The following is a 19946-nucleotide window of genomic DNA, read 5'->3' on the forward strand; positions in this document are numbered from 1 at the left end:
CTCAAAGAAAAATATCTTTCTGTGAAGTTCTCATTCCATTTATTGTCCCAATCTAGAGAGGCTACCTCAAAACCAGGACTAACCTTGTCTTGATCAGTGTTGATTAGAACTCATTCAGCTGGATCGTCCTCCTCTTAGAATAAATGTGTCTTCTGTATGTGGAAAGCTCTAGAAGCTGTTGCTGGCTTGGAGCTTTCCTGGCTGGAATGAACTCTTTCCTTATTGACTAGTTGTGAGCCTGATTGCATGCCTCTGGTCTGGGGGTTTGCCGAGGGGTTGCCATATTTTCTCATCTTCCTTCTTAGAGTGGCACAGTCTTCCCCTCAGACATGAGGAAGGAAATCAGATGAATCAAAGTTACCTACATCTCCATATCATGACAGGGAGACATAGGGAAGTTAAAAGTCCTGTTTAATCTACCCAATAGTGACTACAGATGGTACCATAAAAAGCACATTGTTGTTCTATCCTAACTCTGGGCTGGAGATTTAATACTCAGTCTCATGGATGAGCTTTCTTCCTTTCTTGGTTCAGCTGCTCCTCACCAACAGTCTTATCAAATAAATCTGCTTGGATATTTGAAGTAGAGTTTTCTTGTTTCTGCCTATGTATTTGAATACTCCTTATGTTCTCGTCATCAGAATCCTTTTTCCTTACGATTCACATTTTCCTCTTCTTCAATTGTTATCCCAAATTTCCTTCCTCTTAAAAACTTTCCTGGTGTGTTCCAATATCCGATTGTATTTTACTCCTCAGGTGGATTTATATCCATGACTAATGCTTCAATTTCATTGTGAACTTCGTATTTTTATTTCCCATCCAAGCTCCCCTTGCCTAGATTATAAAATCTGAAAAATCACACCTCTCATATTCCTTGAAATTCTTTGTGTGCTTGGTGGGGCAGGGGCTCTGCTTTTCCTCCTTCTTTGATGCACAAAAAAGATGGAATGCAAATATTTTCCCTCCAGGGAGGATTTGGAAAGGAAGATGAGGTTTTCCATGACTAATGATCTTTTACTCTGGGTTTAATGGTAAATCGAAGTCTATTGAGTAATAGCAGGAGGAAAAGAAGATCCTAAAGGAAGGTAGAAGGTGATAAGCCAGGATGAGGAAAAGATTTCCCAGAGAATACAGAGATGATCTAGAAAAGTGAACCAGGGAAGGAGAAGGTTCCAGAAGGGAGCCTGGGAGACTGGGGACTGGTGGCAGGGAGGGTGACCAACAGGGGCAATCTCAGGCACAGCTGAGAAACTGAACCTAGTAAAGGACCCCAGGAGAGGCCTAGTTCCAGGCCAGAAGGCACCAGAGCTAATCATAGCTCATAGGCCAATCCTCATGCCAGCCTTTCCTGGAGCTGGTATCTCTCCTTTCCTCTGCCCAGGGGCTAGGAAGGTGGCACTTCTGATGCCTGGTGAGCTTACGTGCAATACTCAGCACTTCACCAGCTCTCCTCCTGTCTTTTACCTACATCCTATTGGGCCACTGAGATCCATCTGTCTAGGACAGGGTTTTGGCATATGGTATCTCTATGTCATCTCTGAAGTTTTTATCTTCAACACAGCTTTCTCTTCTGTTTTAATATTTGCATATCTACTCAGGTGTCATGGATATCACAAACTCAATACATCCCAAAGCAGGCTTCTGATTTTCCTCATGGCATTTCTCTATCTACCCAGAAGTCATTCCAGGCAACCACAAATTATGTAATTTAAAGAGGTCTTAATAAAGAACTGTGTACAGAGATGAGGATGAAGTTTTAAGAAATCACCAAGTAATATTGCAGGAAGAAGCCATGATCTACTCCTGGGCCTGAAAAGGAACATAAAAGAGTGGTACTGAAATCTGAGGCAGAGAGGGTTGTGTGGCAAGGCTCTGACAGGCTCTGTGACTTTCAATGTCTGTGGGCAGCCTTGGCACAGCGTGCAGGTGCAGGTTGGAAATAATACCTCAAAGTCATTCTGCTCAGGACATCAGAACTCCTGTCCTGTTCGTGAAGCCATAACGCAAAGAAAAAAAACAACAACAAACCCACACACACTGTTGATGTAATCCTAGAGGGTGAGCCTCCCAGGACACAGGGAAGAGTCAGGAAGGGTAAAGAGTGAAGCAGGATAGACAAAGAAAAGAAATAGAGCACAATCACAAACATGTTCTTGACTCATATCTGTTATTTCACATCAATAACCCCCTCTTAGAAAGTACTCCAGCATGTCCTTAAAGTGAAAAAAAAAAACAAATGAAAAGGTAGGGGCAGGGGGAAGAGGGGAGCAAAGACAAAATAGAGCTCGGTGAAGAGACAAGATCCAAGTCTCCTGGGCTCCCCATTGCCTTCATCTAAAGCTGCACACAGGGGACCTCATAATTGTTTGTTGATTACCTTCAACTCTCAACCACTCAGGAGCTGAGATTCTTTCTGGCTTGTTCAATTCAGTGAGAGCATGAAGTAACTCTTAAAGAATGACTCTGCTGTTCTCACTCACACACTGACACATAATCAAATGTTTTAGTTAGGTTCCATTATCTTTTCATCAAAAGTCTTCAAAAAAATATGATTGACACCACCAAGTTGATTCGGTCGAGGACAAACAATCTTCAAAGCAGAGTTTTCTCCTCCTGATCTGGTTCAATAACTTGCAATATTAAATTCAAAAATTGAATTACTTCTGCCTGGGACTGACTTTTCTTGAAGACAAATGTTATTCTCTTTCTTTTTGCATAATCAGTCATGGATTAAAGTAGGTAACACAGGTCGTTTGGTTCAGATCAATTTCTTTATAAAGTCACAAAAGGGAAGGTCAGAAAGAAGAGGGTGAAGACTTGCTTGGTTGCCAAAATAATATCTACAACTTCATGGTCCTCACTTCAACAGATGGAGTCTAAATCCCCTTCCTTTATATTCATTCATTCATTCATTCATTCTTTATATTGTTGTTGTTAATCCTCCCCTGAGAATATTTTTTCATTGATTTTTAGGGAAAGTAGAAGAAAGAGGGAAAGACAGAGAGAAACATGGATGTGAAAGAAGCACATCAAATGGTTGCCTCCTGCATGAACCTCGACCAGAGCTCAGGCCTGGGAGGAGCTTGGAACCGAGGTACGTGCCCTTGACCAGAATCAAGCCTGGGACCCTTTGGTCTGCAGGCCGATGCTCTATCCTATCCACTTAGCCAAACCAGGTAGGGCAATCCCCTTCCTTTAAATATGGGCTAGGCTTACTGATACTTAGATCACTAGAATTGGCAAAAGTGGGACCTCTTATGTGACTTCCAAGGACCATCATAAAAGTCTGGCTCAGACACTTGGAGCCCTGAGATGCACTGTGAGAAGCCTGGCTAGCCTGAAGTTGCCATGCTGGAAAGACCCCCGAGAGATAGAGACAACCAGAGGAATCTCAGATGTTCTAGCCTCCAGCTATTCAAGTACCATATTAGGGAGTGAGGAGCCTCTGAAATGATTCCAACTTCATCAGTCTGACAGCAACTACATAAGTGACCCTGACCAAGAAACATCTGTTGAGTTCAGTCAACCCCCAGAACCATGAGACATAATTCTAGTCAATGACCATTGTTATTTTACTCTAGTAAATGGGCATAATTTTGGAGTAGTTTGTTATATGGCAACAGTACCCAGAGCGCACTGGTGTCTGCCCTAAAGTCTAAATAATGGATGACCCTTGTCCTAGTCCTGGACCTTCTTCTCTCATCTATTATACTCTTTCCCACAATGATCTCATGCTCCCATTACTTTCAGTATCATTTATATGCTGTGATGGTTCATTTTTATGTGTCAACTTGACTGGGCCATGGGATACCCAGACATTTGGCCAGACATTATTCTGGATGTTCTCTCAGAATATTTTTGCATGAAATTAACATTTCAATTAGTAGACTCAGTAAAGAAGATTGTCCTCCCTAATGTTAGTGGCCCTCTTCCAGTCAATTGAAAACCTGACTAGAACAAACAGGCTGAGTAGGAGGGAGCTCCTCCTGTCTTACTGTGTGAACTGGAACACTGGTCTTTTCTGACCTTCACACTTGGACTTCTTATGTCTCAAAACTGCCAGCTTTCAGACTGGAACTCATACCATCAGCTCTCCTGGATTTCCAGAATGCTAACTGTGGGTATTTCAACTTCTCAGCCTCCGCCATCATGTGATCCTATCCCTTATGATAAATCTCTTTATCTCTCCATAAATATGCACCTTATGGGTTCTGTCTCTCTGGAGAATCCTTACCAACAGTGCATGTGTCATCTCTGAATTTTTTTTATCTTCAGAAAAGATTTATTTTCCGAGTTTCAATTTCACATTTGCATATCTGCTCAAGTGTCATGGGCATCACAAAAGGAAAACATCCCCCAAATGACCCTTGATCTTCCTCATCTTAGTAAATGATATCTCTCTCTCTCTCCAGTTGCTTAAGACATAATCCCAAAAGTTATTACAGAAAAACTCTTGTCCCTTATGTCTCCAAACCAAAGCATCATCAAGTCCAAGCAACTATTTGTCTATATAATGGCAAATATAAATTATTTTTATTCCCATTGCTAACATTCTAGTCTAAGCAAGTTATCTGTCACATAGGCCAATGCAATAATTTCTCAATATTCTCTTTGCTTTTAATCTTGTCAGATCCATTGCTGCCACTCTACAATCTATTCTTCATACAATAGTCATACTAATTTTCTTAAACATAAATCATACAACTTTGCTTCCTTGTTTAAGAATATTAAATTCGTACTAAAATTCCATTCCATACTCTCTGACTTGATCTTTGAGATCCTACATGATTTGACCTGGATTTTCTCTTCAACTTCATCTTGATTCACTCTCTTCCTTGCTCACTCATTCTTGTCTCTTAGTTCCTCAGGAATTTCACAAAGTTATTGGAAAGCTTTTTACATATGCTCTTCCTTCGGTATGGAAAACCATTCCTCCCTCCTCTGCACCCCCTTATCCTTAAAATTATCTCTTATCTTAGTTAGTCCTTATTTATCTATCTGGTTGCAGCTTAAATACCACTTTCTCAAGTAGAATCTCTGACATTTACTTCCAGTAAGATTCTGGTGCTTTATACTAGTCTCCTTTGAAAAAATGCTCTTATTTTCACTTATAGGTATTCCCACAATTAGAGGTTACATACACACTTCTTTTGTTTATTTGGTTTACGACTCATTTCTATCACTACTCTATAAATTCCATGACAGCAGAGACCGAGTTTCACTTATTCATCACTGAGCACTCCCAATTTAGCAGTTTTCAGGGTACAATAAGTGTTCAATACATATTTGTTAAGCAAATAAAATTTGTTTCTTGATTTAATGTTTCTGAGAGTCCTGGCACTTTTGAGAAAACTACTTTACCTTGTGATTATGTGGCCATGTAGATAGATATCTCAGAGAGAAAAATCTTTACTAAAGGACAAACATTTCAAGAACTTCATTTAGAGGCAAAACTGTCTTAGACCAGTCTTCAGGAAAGTCACAGGATCTTAGATTCCTTCACCTAGTAATCTCTAAATTGGTCTCTCTACTTTTCTATAATTTCTTTTTGGCAGATTTCTAATAACAGTTAAGCTTCCATTCTACAGGCTGATTAGAGCCAGCATCAAGCAGACCAAAAAAAAATTGCAAGGTTATTAGTAAGGGTGCTTTTTCTAAATTTTACTGAGGAGCATATTAACATTTTTAAGAATAAAAATTGAAGTCTTCCTACTATTCCAAATAGTTTATTTGAATTATATATAAAGTCTCTGGCTTTCCAAACCAATGGACATGGACAACAGGGGGATGGGAGCATGAGTGTGGGCGGGGGTGGGGGGAGGTTGGGGGTTAATGGGGGGGGGGGTGAGGACACATTTGTAATACCTTAACTAATAATAATAATAAAAAAAAGTCTCTGGCTTTATATATAATTCAAATAAATTGAATGTAGTTAATGGACCCTTGCTTTCTTCCAGACACTGGGCTAGAGGTATACAAACTTGAACCAGCAACTTTTTTCCCACTTTCATGGACAGTTTAGCTTAGTGGGAAAGAGGGGCAATTAAGCACATTTATATAACCAAATACCACGTACTTTTAGTGAGAAAATATACATGCAAAGGAAATCCAAGAAAAGAGTAAGTAAGGACAATAGGTGAGAGGAAAATAACCTTGAGACCTAAGTCACACTAGTACAACTAACTAGTTCTGCACCCCCGCTGTTCATCTGAGATTAGTCTAATCTCTAAGCTTCAAATTACTCATATGTTTGATAAAGTAGGTGGGGCACTATGATGTCCTTCACATTTACCAGGACTTGATTTAAAGCATCCAGGAATCCTGGAGAAGAATTCACAGCTGAGGAGTATCTTCAACATTGGTTTTGGTTCCTATTTATTTTATTATCAAACTAGAGGCCCGGTGCACAAAAATTTGTGCACTCGGGGGGGCGGGGGGGGGGGGTCCCTCAGCCCGGCCTGTGCCCTCTCGCAGTCTGGGACCCCTTGGGAGATAATGACCTGCTGGCTTAGGCCTGCTCCCGGGTGGCAGAGGGCAGGCCCAATCCGTAGGTGCAGCCCCTGGTCGGGCTCAGAGCAGGGCCCATCAGGGGGGTTGGGGCTCCGTACCCTGTCAAACACAGAGCAGGGCGATCGGGAGGTTGTGATGCCACCCTCAGTCATGCTCAGGGTAGGGCCAATTGGGGGGTTGGGGCACCGTCCCCTGTCACACTCAAGGCAGGGTCGATGGGGAGGTTGCGTGCCACCCCCTGTCACTCACAGAGCAGGGCCCATCAGGGAGGTTGGGGCTCTGTACCCTGTCACACACAGAGCAGGGCCCATCAGGGGGTTGGGGCGCCACCCTCTATCACCACAGGGCAGGGCCGATCAGGGGGTTGGGGCACCACCACTGTCACACTAAGGGCATGGCCGATGGGGAGGTTATGGCTCTACCCCGTCACACACAGAGCAGGGCCCGTGGGGGACGGGGGGGGGTTGGGGCGCTGCACCCTGTCACACACAGAGCAGGGCCGATCAGGGGGTTGGGGCGCCACATCCTGTCACACACAGAGCCGCAGGGCGATCAGGGGGTTGGGGAGCTCCCCCCTATCAGGCACAGAGCAGGGCTGATCAGGGGTTTGGGGCGCCTTCCCCTGTCACGAACAGAGCAGGGTGGATAGGGAGGTTGTGGCCCTGCCCCCTGTCACACACAGAGCTGCAGGGCAATCAGTGGTTTGGGCGTTGCCCCCTGTCACACTGATCCCGGTGCCGGGAGGCCTCGCAGCTCCGCTGATCCCGGTGCTGGGAGGCATATTACCGTTTTACTATATAGGGTAGAGGCCTGTTGCACGGGTGGGTGCTGGCTGGTTTGCCCTGAAGGGTCCTGGGTCAGGGTGGGGGTCCCCACTGGGGTGCCTGGCCAGCCTGGGTGAGGGGATGATGGCTGTTTGCAGCTGGTCACACACCTTTCAGGGTGGGGGTCCCCACTGGGGTGCCTGGCCAGTCTGGGTGAGGGGCTGAGTGCTGTTTTCAGGCTGGGGGTGACTGAAGCTCCCAACCGCTCCTTTTTTTCTTTCTTTTCTTTTTTTTAATTTTTTTATTCTGGGCCAGCTTTAGCTTTGAGGCGTGGCTCCAGCTCTTAGGCCTCTGCTGCTGAAAGTAGGTTTCTGGCCTTTGCTTACAATGTTGCGATCCTGCTGGCTGAAGCCCGGCGGACTAAAGCAGGTTTCTGGGGTTTTGTTTAGCTTCTATATTTGTTACATAGTTGCTTAGAGTTGCAGCTCAGAGGCCTGCAGCGGCAGGCGGGGAACGCTGGAGTCGTCCGTCACTGAAGCAAGCAAGCCTCATGTTAGTTTCAAGCTGCCTGGCTGCCGGCCGCCATCTTGGCTGGCAGTTAATTTGCATATTGCCCTGATTAGCCAATGGGAAGGGTAGCGGTTGTACGCCAATTACCATGTTTCTCTTTTATTAGATAAGATTACATTAAAACAAATTTAGTAACTGTTTGGAACAAAAGATCATTACTTAGAAAGTAACATTTTAGCTGTGTTGTGATTAAAAGACTTTGAAAAGTCCAGGAAGTATAGTTATCTCCAATATTGGTTTTTCTTCTTTATTTTTACAAAAATCTTTTGTGCAGGTTCAAGTGCAAGATTAGATACTAATTTGATTCATTACATTATGAAACAGTTTTTAACACAGCATCGAGATATGGGCTTACCAAGAGGGACTGGTTTTGAAAGAAATGCCTTTTTGTTTTTCTAAATTACCCAGAACAGAAATAACTTGCTGATTTGCTGATATGCAGGTAAATATAAGGTATTATTTAGCGAGCACCAACCTGCCTGAATATCTTTCACTCTGGGAATATTGAACCTAAAAAAGAAGAAGAAAAAAAAAAGAAACTTTTTTTCCTAATGAATAAATATGAAGTATTAGATAGTTCTCATAAAAATTAGAAAATTAGATAAGCTCCACTTTGCACAAAAAGAAATTCACCCTCTTCAGATACAAAGTCCTCCTTGGATTTCAAAATGGTGTCACTGAAAATGAAAAAAAAAATATTACCTGGTTATAACCTAAACCAAGGCCAATGTCTAATCATTTTCCATAGGAGTAATAAAATCACAACTCACTTATGTGAAGATGGAAAATACAACTTTCTTTTAAAGTCCTGCTGGCTGCCTCTGTGGTTCTTTATCTCCACCTGCTATCCTAAATTCTCTGGCTTTTTGTTTGCACTTTGAAGGACTCTGCACTGGATTAACTATTCAAATTTAAATGAAAATGCCAGTCAGATATATTTGTGTGTGTGTTTTTTTTTTAGAATATTCTTTTCTCTGACATAATTTTGGTTTTCCAGTTTCAAGGCTAGTCTGTTCTGTCTTCAGTTTCCCAAACTGTCAGCCCTGCAACTACATTCTTGTTTGGTAACTTATGCCACCACCAATTGTTCCACTGGCCCTCCCTGGGCTACTCCTCATAGCCTTTTATTCAGTGGACACTTCCATTTGTTCTACATTACTTTCATATAATTATTCTTATCTTTTCCTCATGGTGACCCATCTAGATCACCACTAGCTAATACTGGCTAAAAAAAGCATTCTCTTTGCAATAGTTATGATAAAGAGCATAAAAACCTGTCCATAGAAGCCCTTGTAGGAAGTACAAAGCATCTCTAGAGGTTGCTGCTCCAAGAAAACATTTTAGCTTTCACTGCCTCACCACCCAGCTTGCCCTTTGTTCCTCCATCTGAAGAGCAAGCCCTTCTTACCTGTGACAAGGACAATTGTTTCTTTTGCCCATCAGTGAATCCCTGCTGTGTGTTTCTGCTGGCACTGCCAAGTTCTAGGCACCAAGTAGAAGTGGCCTCTGACATCTGCCATATAGCTACTAAAGGCCAGATGTGGCAGTATGTCTGCCTGCAGATCCTGCACCCACAAGTCCATATGGCATGGAAAGATACACTCCAGAAGAACAAGATGTATTTTGTACCAACCCAACCCCCATCAATGCCCTTCTCAAATCCTCCTTTTATATTGAAAAACAGAGCAGAAGAACAGAATGAGAAGATTTTTAATTACTCAGCTTTGCTGGAGGGAGAATTCCAGGTGGTAAGGGGAGATCTGTGCCCCAAATAGACACAGGCTTCACCTTGCAGGTGGTCAGAGCAGGTGTACACCCAGGTGGTAAAATCTGAGGGGTCCTGGAGACATCCTTCAATCTAACAGCAATCCACATGAAATATTTGAAATGTCAACTATAGGTGTTCAAGCCTTTGCAGTTTTTATGCTACCTGATAAAATGCAAATACCTCCAGAAAGGGATATTTATATATATAAAAGGCTAAGTGACTGACCGTCCGTTTGTCCAACCATCTGACTGATCGATGAGCTGGCACATACAACGTGCACTGGCAATTTAAAAATGAATGTTGACTCATGCATGCATGATACATATAAAGCTCTCACTGGCACGAATCACACACGTGTTTTGATCTGTCATTGTCGATCATGAATTTGGTTGACACTTCTATTATAGAGAAAGGGAGACTAGCGATATTAATTTCCTTTCAATGTGCACAAATCCGTGCACAGGGCCACTAGTAGGATATATTTTAAATGTATTCCTCAATATCACCTTAGAGCAAAAAGGTTTTACAGTCATCGTTAAATTCTTCATGTTTTTATTGATTTTAGGTCAAAGAGATACTTTTCATCCAATAAAAGAGGAGAAAGAATAATAAGGGAATGTGGATAAGAAGGGTAAGGGCATTAAAGACAACTGATTAGTGGACAAAGTTCATTGTACAAAATGATCCAATTGACAGTGCTTTCTCCAAGTTCTGGAATTTTGGTCCATATCTTATTCTACTCAAGTTGCATTAAGGAAAGACATTGCTAAAGAACCTGACTTTTCACTGTTTTCCAGAGGATACTATATCCTTTCAGGAGTTCTCAATCTGTGTGTCGCCACCCCTGAAAATACATCCTTGCATATCAGATATTTACATTACGATTCATAACAGTAGCAAAATTACAGTTATGAAGTAGCAACGAAAATAATTTTATGGTTGGGGGTCACCACAACATGAGGAACTGTATTAAAGGTCGTGGCATTAGGAAGGTTGAGAACCACTGTTCTAAATCCAAATAATATAGCATAGTATAGTTAATTTTACCTCCATTAGAAGCACAACATTTCCATTATTATTTGAGGTTTAAAATAAATTTCTTAAGACTTTGCATATTTATTTCTCAGAGTTCTATGTTGCTAATTATGCAGAATATGATTTCATCTTAAAAAACTCTACAAATTTTCAATAACTCACATTTATATATGTTATGTATTTTAAGTAATAATTATAACTTAATTTGCTAAATGTATAAAACATTTAATACAAAGAGAGGAAAAATAGAAAAGAATACTAAAGTCAAAGGAAGTTTTTATTCTTTTATATAATTTTTTTCTGGCCTTAGTCTAATTCTCTGTTATAAGAAAAATGTTTCATTCTCAACATTTTTTGTTATATGACATGATTTTCTTTAGAATTTCAGTTATGCTGTAGCATGTAGCAGTACTTTATTCCTTTTTATAGATAAATAGTACACTATATATATATACTGCATTTTGTTTATTTATTCATCAGTGGATAGGAATCTGAGCTGTTTCTACCTTTTGGCTGTTTTGAATAGCACTCTATGAACATTTGTGTGCAAGATTTTTTTGTAGGCTGTTGTTTTTATTTCCGTTGGGTCCATGTAGGAAGTAGAGTGGAATTGCTTGTATTCTATATATAACTTTTTGAGGAACCACTAAGCTGTTTGCCATAACTGCTGCACCATTTTTACTACTAAAGACAATGTATAAGGATTCCAATTTCTTCACATTCTTGCCAACTCTTGCTATTCTCCATTTTATTGAGAATAGCCTTCATAGTAGGTGTGAAGTGATATTTCATGGTTTTGATTTGCATTTCCCTAATAATGCATGGTTTTGAACATCTTTCCAGGGTATAATGGCCATTTCCACATATTCATTGTGAATGTTTATTTAAATCCCTTGCCCATTCTTTAAAAAGAGTGCTTTCTATATTCTGGATAATAGACCTTTATCAGATTTAAGATTTGCACATATTTTCTCCTAGCCTGCAAACTGTCTTCAGGTTCTTGCCCTAGCTGGTCTGGCTCACTGGATAGAGCGTTGGCCTTTGTACTCAAGGGTCCCAGGTTTGATCACAGTCAAAGGCAAATGTTTGGGTTGCAGGCTCAATCCCTAGTAGAGGGGGCCTACAAAAAGCAGCCAATCAATGATTCTCTCTCATCATTGATGTTTCTAATGCTCTCTCCCTTCCTCTCTGAAATCAATAAATATACATTTAAAAAATCGTTTAAAAAATTGTCTTCAGGTTCTTGATAGTATTATTTGATGTACCAGTTTTTAATTCTGATGATGTCCAATTTGTCTACTTTTTCTTTTGTTGCTTTTAGAGTCATATTTAAGAAACCATTTCCTAATCCAAAGTCATGAGGATTTTCACCTATGTTTCAAGAGTTTTATAATTTTAGCTCTTACATTTAAGTAAGATACATTTTGAGTTAACTTTTGTATATACTACAGGCAGGCATCCACACACTTTCCTTTGAATGTGAATATACAACTATCACAGTACCATTTGTTCAAAAAACAAACAATTTTTTCCTCATTGAATGGCCTTGGAGTTCTTGTCAAAAGTTAACTGACCAAAAATACTTGGATTTATTTGTGGACTCTCAATTTAATTCTATTCCATTGATCTATCTTTATATCAATAGCAACATGTTTTGATTATGTTAACTTTATTGTAAGTTTTAAAATAAGAACATGTAAGTCCTTCAACTTTTTTCCCCCTATTTCTTAAAATCATTTGGCATACCTTCCTATTCAGTATGAATTTTATTATCAGCTCATCCATTTCTGAAAATGGTGGTTGGAATTTTGATAGGGATTGCATTCAATCCATAGATCAACTTTAAAGAATATTGCCATCTTAACACTATCAAATCTCTCAATCATGATGTCTTTCCCCTTATTTAGGTGTTCTTTATTTTATTTTCAAAATAATTTGCATTTTTCAATGTACATGTCTTAAATTTGATTCAATTTATTTCTAAGTATTTTTATTTTACTGTACATGGAATGGTTTTTTTATTTTAAGGTATATCTATGCTAGTACTTAAACATATAGCTGGTTTTTGTGTGTTGATATTACGTCCAACAACTTTGGTGAGTTAATGTTTTATATCTAATCTGTGAATAGATTTAGCTTTATTCTTTTTTCCTTCCCATATGTATGTCTTTTACTTCTTTTCCTTGCATAGTTGCCTTTGCTAGAACTTTCTGTACCGTGCTGAATAGAAGTAATGAGAGAGTGTATGTTGGGGCATACCTTCAACACGGCCAGGAAGTGCATAATTGTGCTACAACCTTTACTTTCTTCTTTCCCTGAGCCTGAAGGTCAGCCAGACATGAGCGTTAGGGCCTTTTTTTTTCAGATCTTTTCTGGACATACAGATGGCTTTCTAGATTTCCATAAATATGTCAGAGCTTTTCATATTCCTTTTTCTCTAAGCTGCTCATTCCCCAGCCTTTCTAGGCATCTGGTTACTTTGTTGTTATACATATCTTCTCTTATCCATTGAACTTATCAGCAGAAACTAACACATTTTCCTTTAAATATTTTCAACAAATGCTCCACCTCAGCACTGGAAGACTTCAGAGTTAGGTGAGATAAAGCAAACTCTTGATCCAGTTTCTCAGCAAACCCCCCCCAGCTTGATAAAAAAAGACTATTGCCCTGGCTCGTTTGGCTCACTGGATACAGCATCAGCCTGGGGACTGAAGGGTCCCAGGTTCAATTCCAGTCAAGGGCATGTACCTTGGTTGCGGGCACATCCCCAGTAGGGGGTGTGCAAGAGGCTGCTGATCAATGCTTCTCTCTCATCAATGTTTCTAACTCTCTATCCTTCTCCCTTCCTCTCTGTAAAAAAATCAATAAAATATATATATTTTTTTAAAAAGAGCAAAAAAAAAAAAAAAAGACTATCACTATTCTTTGAAAATAAGGCTCATCTGCTATTCCCTGGTATGAGCATCTAAGCTGGCTGTGGGCTGTGGCTCAAGGCCACTGCCAAGCAATGTGTGAGAGATATGACCAGAGTAAATTAAAATGCCAGAAAGCTATCTTACCAAGATTCATTTTCTTCTCTCCCCCCCCCCCCCCCCCCCAGTTGAAATGGATGCTGAAAGCTTTAGGTTAATTTCCAGAGTTTCAAAAAAGTTAATTGTGATATTTTTTTGTTAGTTTATTCATTTCTTTTGTGGAAGAATGGGATTTCTGAATTTACTACTTTGTCATTTTTGATGTCACTCCATTTGATGATTTTAAAAAAATAATGTTTTCATTGATTTTAGAGAGAGAGAAAGGGAGAGAGAGATAGAAAGATAGAAACACCAACGAGAGAGAAACAGCCATTGGCTGCCTCCTGCCTGCCTGCTACTGAGCATCGAGCTTGCAACCCAGTATGTGCCCTGACCATGAATCAAACCAGTAACCTCTTGGTTCATGGGTTGATACTAAATCACTGAGCCAAACTTGCTGGGATCAATTTGATGATTTTTGACAAGTATATAAAATTGTGCATCCCCTGCTATAAGATAAATGTGAAAGTGAATCAGAGCCAGTGTCTCATTCTAACTCATTCCATCATAATCCTAACCTTTTCATAAAATATGTAGTAGTAAGAAGTGCATAAATGATAAGTATTAAAGAGCAAAAAAAAAATGAGCAAACATAATAGTTTGGAAAATAGTGCCCAGGAGAATTATGTAAAGGTCATAGAATATGAATAAATATTAATGCACTTATGCAAAATTGGAAGAAATGTGCTGTTACAACTGAAATATTATTCAAAGACAAGCATTATAATTAAGGGTTTCCTTTTCCCATGGCAGTGGTAGAGAAATACAGGTTTATTCTCAGCCTTTAGCCACTTCATAATCATTTTAAAAATTCAAATGTAATTCTTGTTGCAACAATGCTTAAGACAGTGCATAGTTAATTCCTCAAAAGCATAACAATCTATCTGTTAAACATCCATATTTCTGTCTAGCATGTTCAAAACTGTTATAGCATCAATTAACTGTTTTAACCCTCAGAAACTTACAGCTAACCAAAAACAATTTGTTTCCTCTCAGGGAAACTAGACATTTTTGAATGATCTATAGACACCAATCATCTACATTTGGGTCAAATTTTCTTCCTCCTCTTCAAGTTTATATTGCATTATCCTAACTCATTGGATTAATTTGGGGTACTATTTTGAATTTGAGAAGTGGGATCAATGTGGACCCAAGATAGCTAATCAATTCAGCATTTCTAACACTGATATTTATTCCAAGCTCCTATAATAAGTAAAATTGGCAATTATTTAGAGAAGCAACGTGGTTCTGATCCATCTGTCTCAGAGAAGTGACTGTCTCAGGTTTACTCTCCCAAAGTGCTTCCTAAAATAAGATTGGATTGAGAAATCAGATACATCCTAAGTATATGTTTTCTCTAGTTTGCTTTGCATTTTAAATCTTGCTTATAGCAAAAGTACATTAAATTATTTATTTGTGCTACATGGGAAAAAACAGAAAAATGAAAATGGCAAAAACTTTTAAGAATGATGTAGTTAACTTTAATTTTTTTAATGATTGAAAAAGTCAAGAATAAATGGGAAATTCAGAAAAAGTATTAACTGATTGGGTTAAAGTTAAAGAATTGCTTAGTTTTCCATAGACAAATAAATGGAATAAACATTAAAATAATGCACATGAAGTGTTTTTAAAATTTTGCAAATTCATTAAGTGAAATGCCAAAGTAAACTGGGTCACGGATAAAAGAGCATTAAGAGAGGCACATTAATATTCATATCAAAATATACCTTGCCATGTGAAAGCTGAAACTGAAGAGCTAGAGCTATAAATATATAAGGCGCACTTATACAAATTATTTCTTCAACATAAAAATATGATAAACAGCAGAGCAGATGAATTAATGTTTGGTATGACAGCAAGAGGCTCTTTTTCCTATGCTCCAAGTATAAAAATTTTAACCTTTTGATGGTATAAGCAGAGTTTTGTTATTTTCATATCCTCCAAAAAGTATGCATATTATCAGGCAAATAATGGCTTCTCAGTAAAGAAAAGGCTTATTGACTATTCACATGGTCTCACTTATATGTGGAAACTAATGAACAAAATAAACTGACAAACAAAATAGATCCAGAGGCATGGATACATGTAACAGACTGGCAGATTTCACAGGGGAGGGGGTTAGGGTAGGGATGGGAAGAGTTTAACCAAAGAACATATATGCATAGCCCATGGACACAGACAATAATGTGGTGAAGGCCTGGAGTGGGGCGGGGACTGGGTGGAGCAGGTGCAAAGTGGGGGGAAAATGGGGGAGGACATCTGTAATACTGTTAACAATAAAAAAAATAGAAGCAAAATTCAGATTAAAGTTCTTAATTATTTCTTACATCATTAATATCATCATTTTCTGCTATTACTATCATTATCATACTAGTATTTTGGTTAGTATGGAAGAGGACAAGTAGCATTAATAAATCTCTATGAGAAAAATATTTTAAGTTTAAACCAGAAGAAAATACCTTTTAGAAATACTCATATAGCACATTATTTCTAAAACAAACATCCAGTATTTTCAAATGGGTACAGCCACAGACATCAAACCACTTTTTTACCACATGGGATGTTTCCTGCTTCCGTGACTTTGCTCCTAGACTTCTTTTGACAGAAAGTGTTTCCCTCAATTCTTTGCCCAGTCAATTGTTATTCCTCTTTCAAGACTAAGTTCAACTTTCATCTGCTCTAGGAAACCTTGCCTTATTGTTCAGATCGAGTTAAGTGCTCCTCTTCTATACTCTTACCAGTATATCAGGTTTTGTCTGTCTTGCCAATAACTTGTAAAGTGCTTTAAGAAAAGCAATGATGTACTAATATTTTTTTTCTTGTGCCTCTCCTAGTCCTTGGAACAAGGTAGACACTCTATCACTATTTGTTAAAGAACTTGAAAGAATTATGTTTAAAAAAGAAATCAAAACTCTCTTTTATAATTAGTTATTTTCATATTAGACCTCATAATATATCTGATAATAAAGGTAATATCACCTCTGACAAAATATTATTTATTCATGTGTTATTGTTTTGACTTTTTGCCACTTTAAGAAATGTCCAAAACTTAAAAGGTGTTAAGTAGAGTGGAGTAAATTTAGCATTTATCTTTTCTCTGAGAAAATGCCCCAAGTTGCAAAGAAAATATGAAACAGAAATGCACTTTTGATCTTCAGTCAAACTAAGATATAGCTAAAATTTCGAACCATAAAATCAGAATAAGGACTTCCAAACAGAGAAAATTAAAGTTTCAAGAACATAAAGAGAGGAGCCTTGTTACAACATGTTACAGAGAAAGCTCTCACAGCATACTTCTCCAGGGTTATGCTCAGAACCAGAAGTCTCATTATGACAAGAGAAATTACCTTCAAGAGCTGGTAAGCATACCTGGATTTGGTTTGGTCCTGGGGAGAGATTAAGAGTCATACAAAGAGGCCATATTTTCAGGAATCCATCTGTCAAAGAGGCTGAGCTGAGTCATCTCCACATTGTGAGTAGCCTAAAAAAAAATCATTACATTATGATTTTGTGTCATAAGAAGAATCTTGGCTAGCCGAAAATATGGCCATGGGCCTCTCTGACATAAATCTCCTAAAAATAGCTGGACAGGAAGAAATGATAGCTCTTAATAATTAGCAAGAAAAAAAGAATAGAATTTATAGAGAGATAATAAACATATGCACACACAAATAACCAGAGACAAGGAAGGCAAAACAAATGGCAAACAAAAAACATTTAACAGAAAACAAAAAGTTTGCCATACACATATGAAAACTCTGATCAAACACTTTCCCAGGAATTAAAAAAATTTAGTAGAATATGTTTATAATAGAAAGGCACAAAACAAGATACAAATGCTCAGAAAAGAAATGACAATTAGTAGAATATAAAATACTAATTAGTAGAAATCAAAAGTAAAAGAAAAATAAATTAATATAGAAATAAACATCCTTCATATATAAAACTAGCCACTTTGAAGATATAATGGAAGAAAAGTCAACAATTCCAGTGATTGCAAATGATAAAACATTTAGGACAGATGTAAGAAATATTCGTGATCTTAAAAAACAATCGGAAAAATGCTACTATGGGGCCCAAAAGGAGATTTAAACAAATGCACCGTCATATTTTTTGAAATACTAATCATTATACATCATATTCAAATTAACATATATATGTCAATTCTGCCTACATTAATATATAAATTTACGTGACTACTAAAAAGAAACAGCATATTTTTTAATTGGACAAACTACTTCTTAAATTTATGTAGAAAATTTTAACTAGCAATAATAACAAAAAATTCTGAAGAGTTATGAGAAGTGACTTGCCCTAATAGATATCAAAATGTATCATAAAGTGATAACATTTAAAATAGTTTTGCACTGCACACGAATATACAAATCAATGAACAGAATAGGAAATATAAAAATGTACCCAAATGCATTAAAAAAAATTATGATATAATGTGTATTTCAAAACAAGAAAGCAATATTATTTTTAAAATGGCAGTAAGGTAACAGAACAGAATAGCTGTTTGGGAAAACAAGCAAACAAACAAGAATCTGGATCTTAACGACTTTTCATTTAGATATGAATTCTAATTTGATCAGAGACATGTTTAAAAATAATAATGAAGCTATAAACAATTTTAAGTCGATTTTTTAAACTTTAGGAAAATGAAAGCTTTTCTTTCTTTACTTCCTACTGTGTTTTTATTGATTTCAGAGAGAAGAAATGGAAGGGAGAGAGAGATGGGAATATCAATGATGAAAAAGAATCATCGATTGGCTGCTAAGGCTTTCCTAAGTATGCAATAAATCTTGAAGTCATTAAAAGAAATGATTGAATAGATAAAATACATAAAAATAATTCCTTCATGATTCAAAATAAATAAAGGCAGAAGACAACTACTGATCTCAGAAAGATTATACCTTCTAGAATATCAAAGTGCTAGCCCTTAACATAGAAATGATTCTCACAAATCCACAAATAAGATCTGACAATACAATAGAGAGATGAGCAAAAGATAAGAAAAATGGTTCGTGGGAAAGGAAAATGCTGAACTCACAAGTCAGACTAAAATTATGGTCAGATACTGCTTTCACTTTAGAATGGCAAAGATGCCATTGCACATTGGCACACCCCATGATGTGCTGTGTTGGAAAATGTATGGGGGAAACAGATACTTTCACACAGTGCTGGTGGGAATGCAAATTAGTGCAATCCTCTAAAAAGGTAAATTTGGCAATAAAAGTTAAAAATACAGATATTTTTAACACTCAGGGATTCTATTTCTACAAGTACCCAATTGAACACCGATAGATGTGCAACTGGACATGCATGGTAAATGACTTGCTATGCCTTAACTGTATAAATTTCATAGAAGATGCATCAAATCCATTTGTTATATCCAGTTATTAGAGATATATTCATCATTTAAAAAAATAATGAATCAGTATTCATAAACTAATACAAAAGCTGCAAAATTAAGTGGGAAAAAAACTAGGATGTTAAATGACATATTTGGTAAGCTGTAATTTGCACTTAAAAAGGGAATAATGTACAGTGTGCTTACTCATATTTACATAGAATATTTCTGAAAAAATATTCACGGATGGAACAATGGTTATTTCTTCAGAAAGACACCTGAGGGCTGGGACAGTGAAAGAGCTCCCTTTCACAGAATAATTTTTACATTTTGAATTTTATACAATGTGTTTATTTAGTTTTCTTAAAGAAGGAAAAGGATGGTGTAGGTAGCAGCATAGCAAGCGGAAACAACATTAAGTGGAAGTTAGGAGCCAGACCACTGACACCAATCTAGACCAATCCAAACTCTGCCACTTCCTGGGTGAGTGACTTTGGGCAAAGTATTCTCAGGTCTGCCTGGCCTATTTTCCTCATCTTCACAATGGGAGTAATAATCCTACCTGCCCAATAAGGCTAAAGTGCTTAATACATCTAAGCCAATTAGAAGAGTGCCCGGCATAGAAAAGTACTTGATTGGTGGGTGTTGGTTTGTTTGTTTGTTTTTTTCATTAAAATAAAGGAATAAAACACAAACACAGACACTGCAGTATCTGTAATAAGGCAGAGCAGACTGGACTCAGAGTACTGGAAGAGTTTAGAAAAAGAGACCACAGGCAAATTGGATTCAAGGCCAGGATTGAATGTCTAGGACAGCACCCACCGAACTGAGAGAGAGAGATCGGATATTTGCCAGCTTAGTGTTTGTCAGCTTGG

The 19946-nt window shown here is 38.0% G+C and overlaps 1 long non-coding RNA gene across 1 annotated transcript in view; it reads right to left on the reverse strand.

Annotated features, from left to right (window-relative positions):
• Window positions 1-19946, reverse strand: part of LOC308533395 — a 496213-nt gene that overhangs the window by 144441 nt on the left and 331826 nt on the right. Inside the window, exon 3 of the long non-coding RNA XR_013997085.1 lies at window positions 17088-17199. This is a non-coding gene — a long non-coding RNA (uncharacterized lncRNA). The remainder of the gene's footprint in view (window positions 1-17087; window positions 17200-19946) is intronic.

Source organism: Myotis nattereri (assembly GCF_964212035.1).
Source record: "Myotis nattereri genome assembly, chromosome: 17".
Lineage (NCBI taxonomy): Eukaryota > Metazoa > Chordata > Mammalia > Chiroptera > Vespertilionidae > Myotis > Myotis nattereri.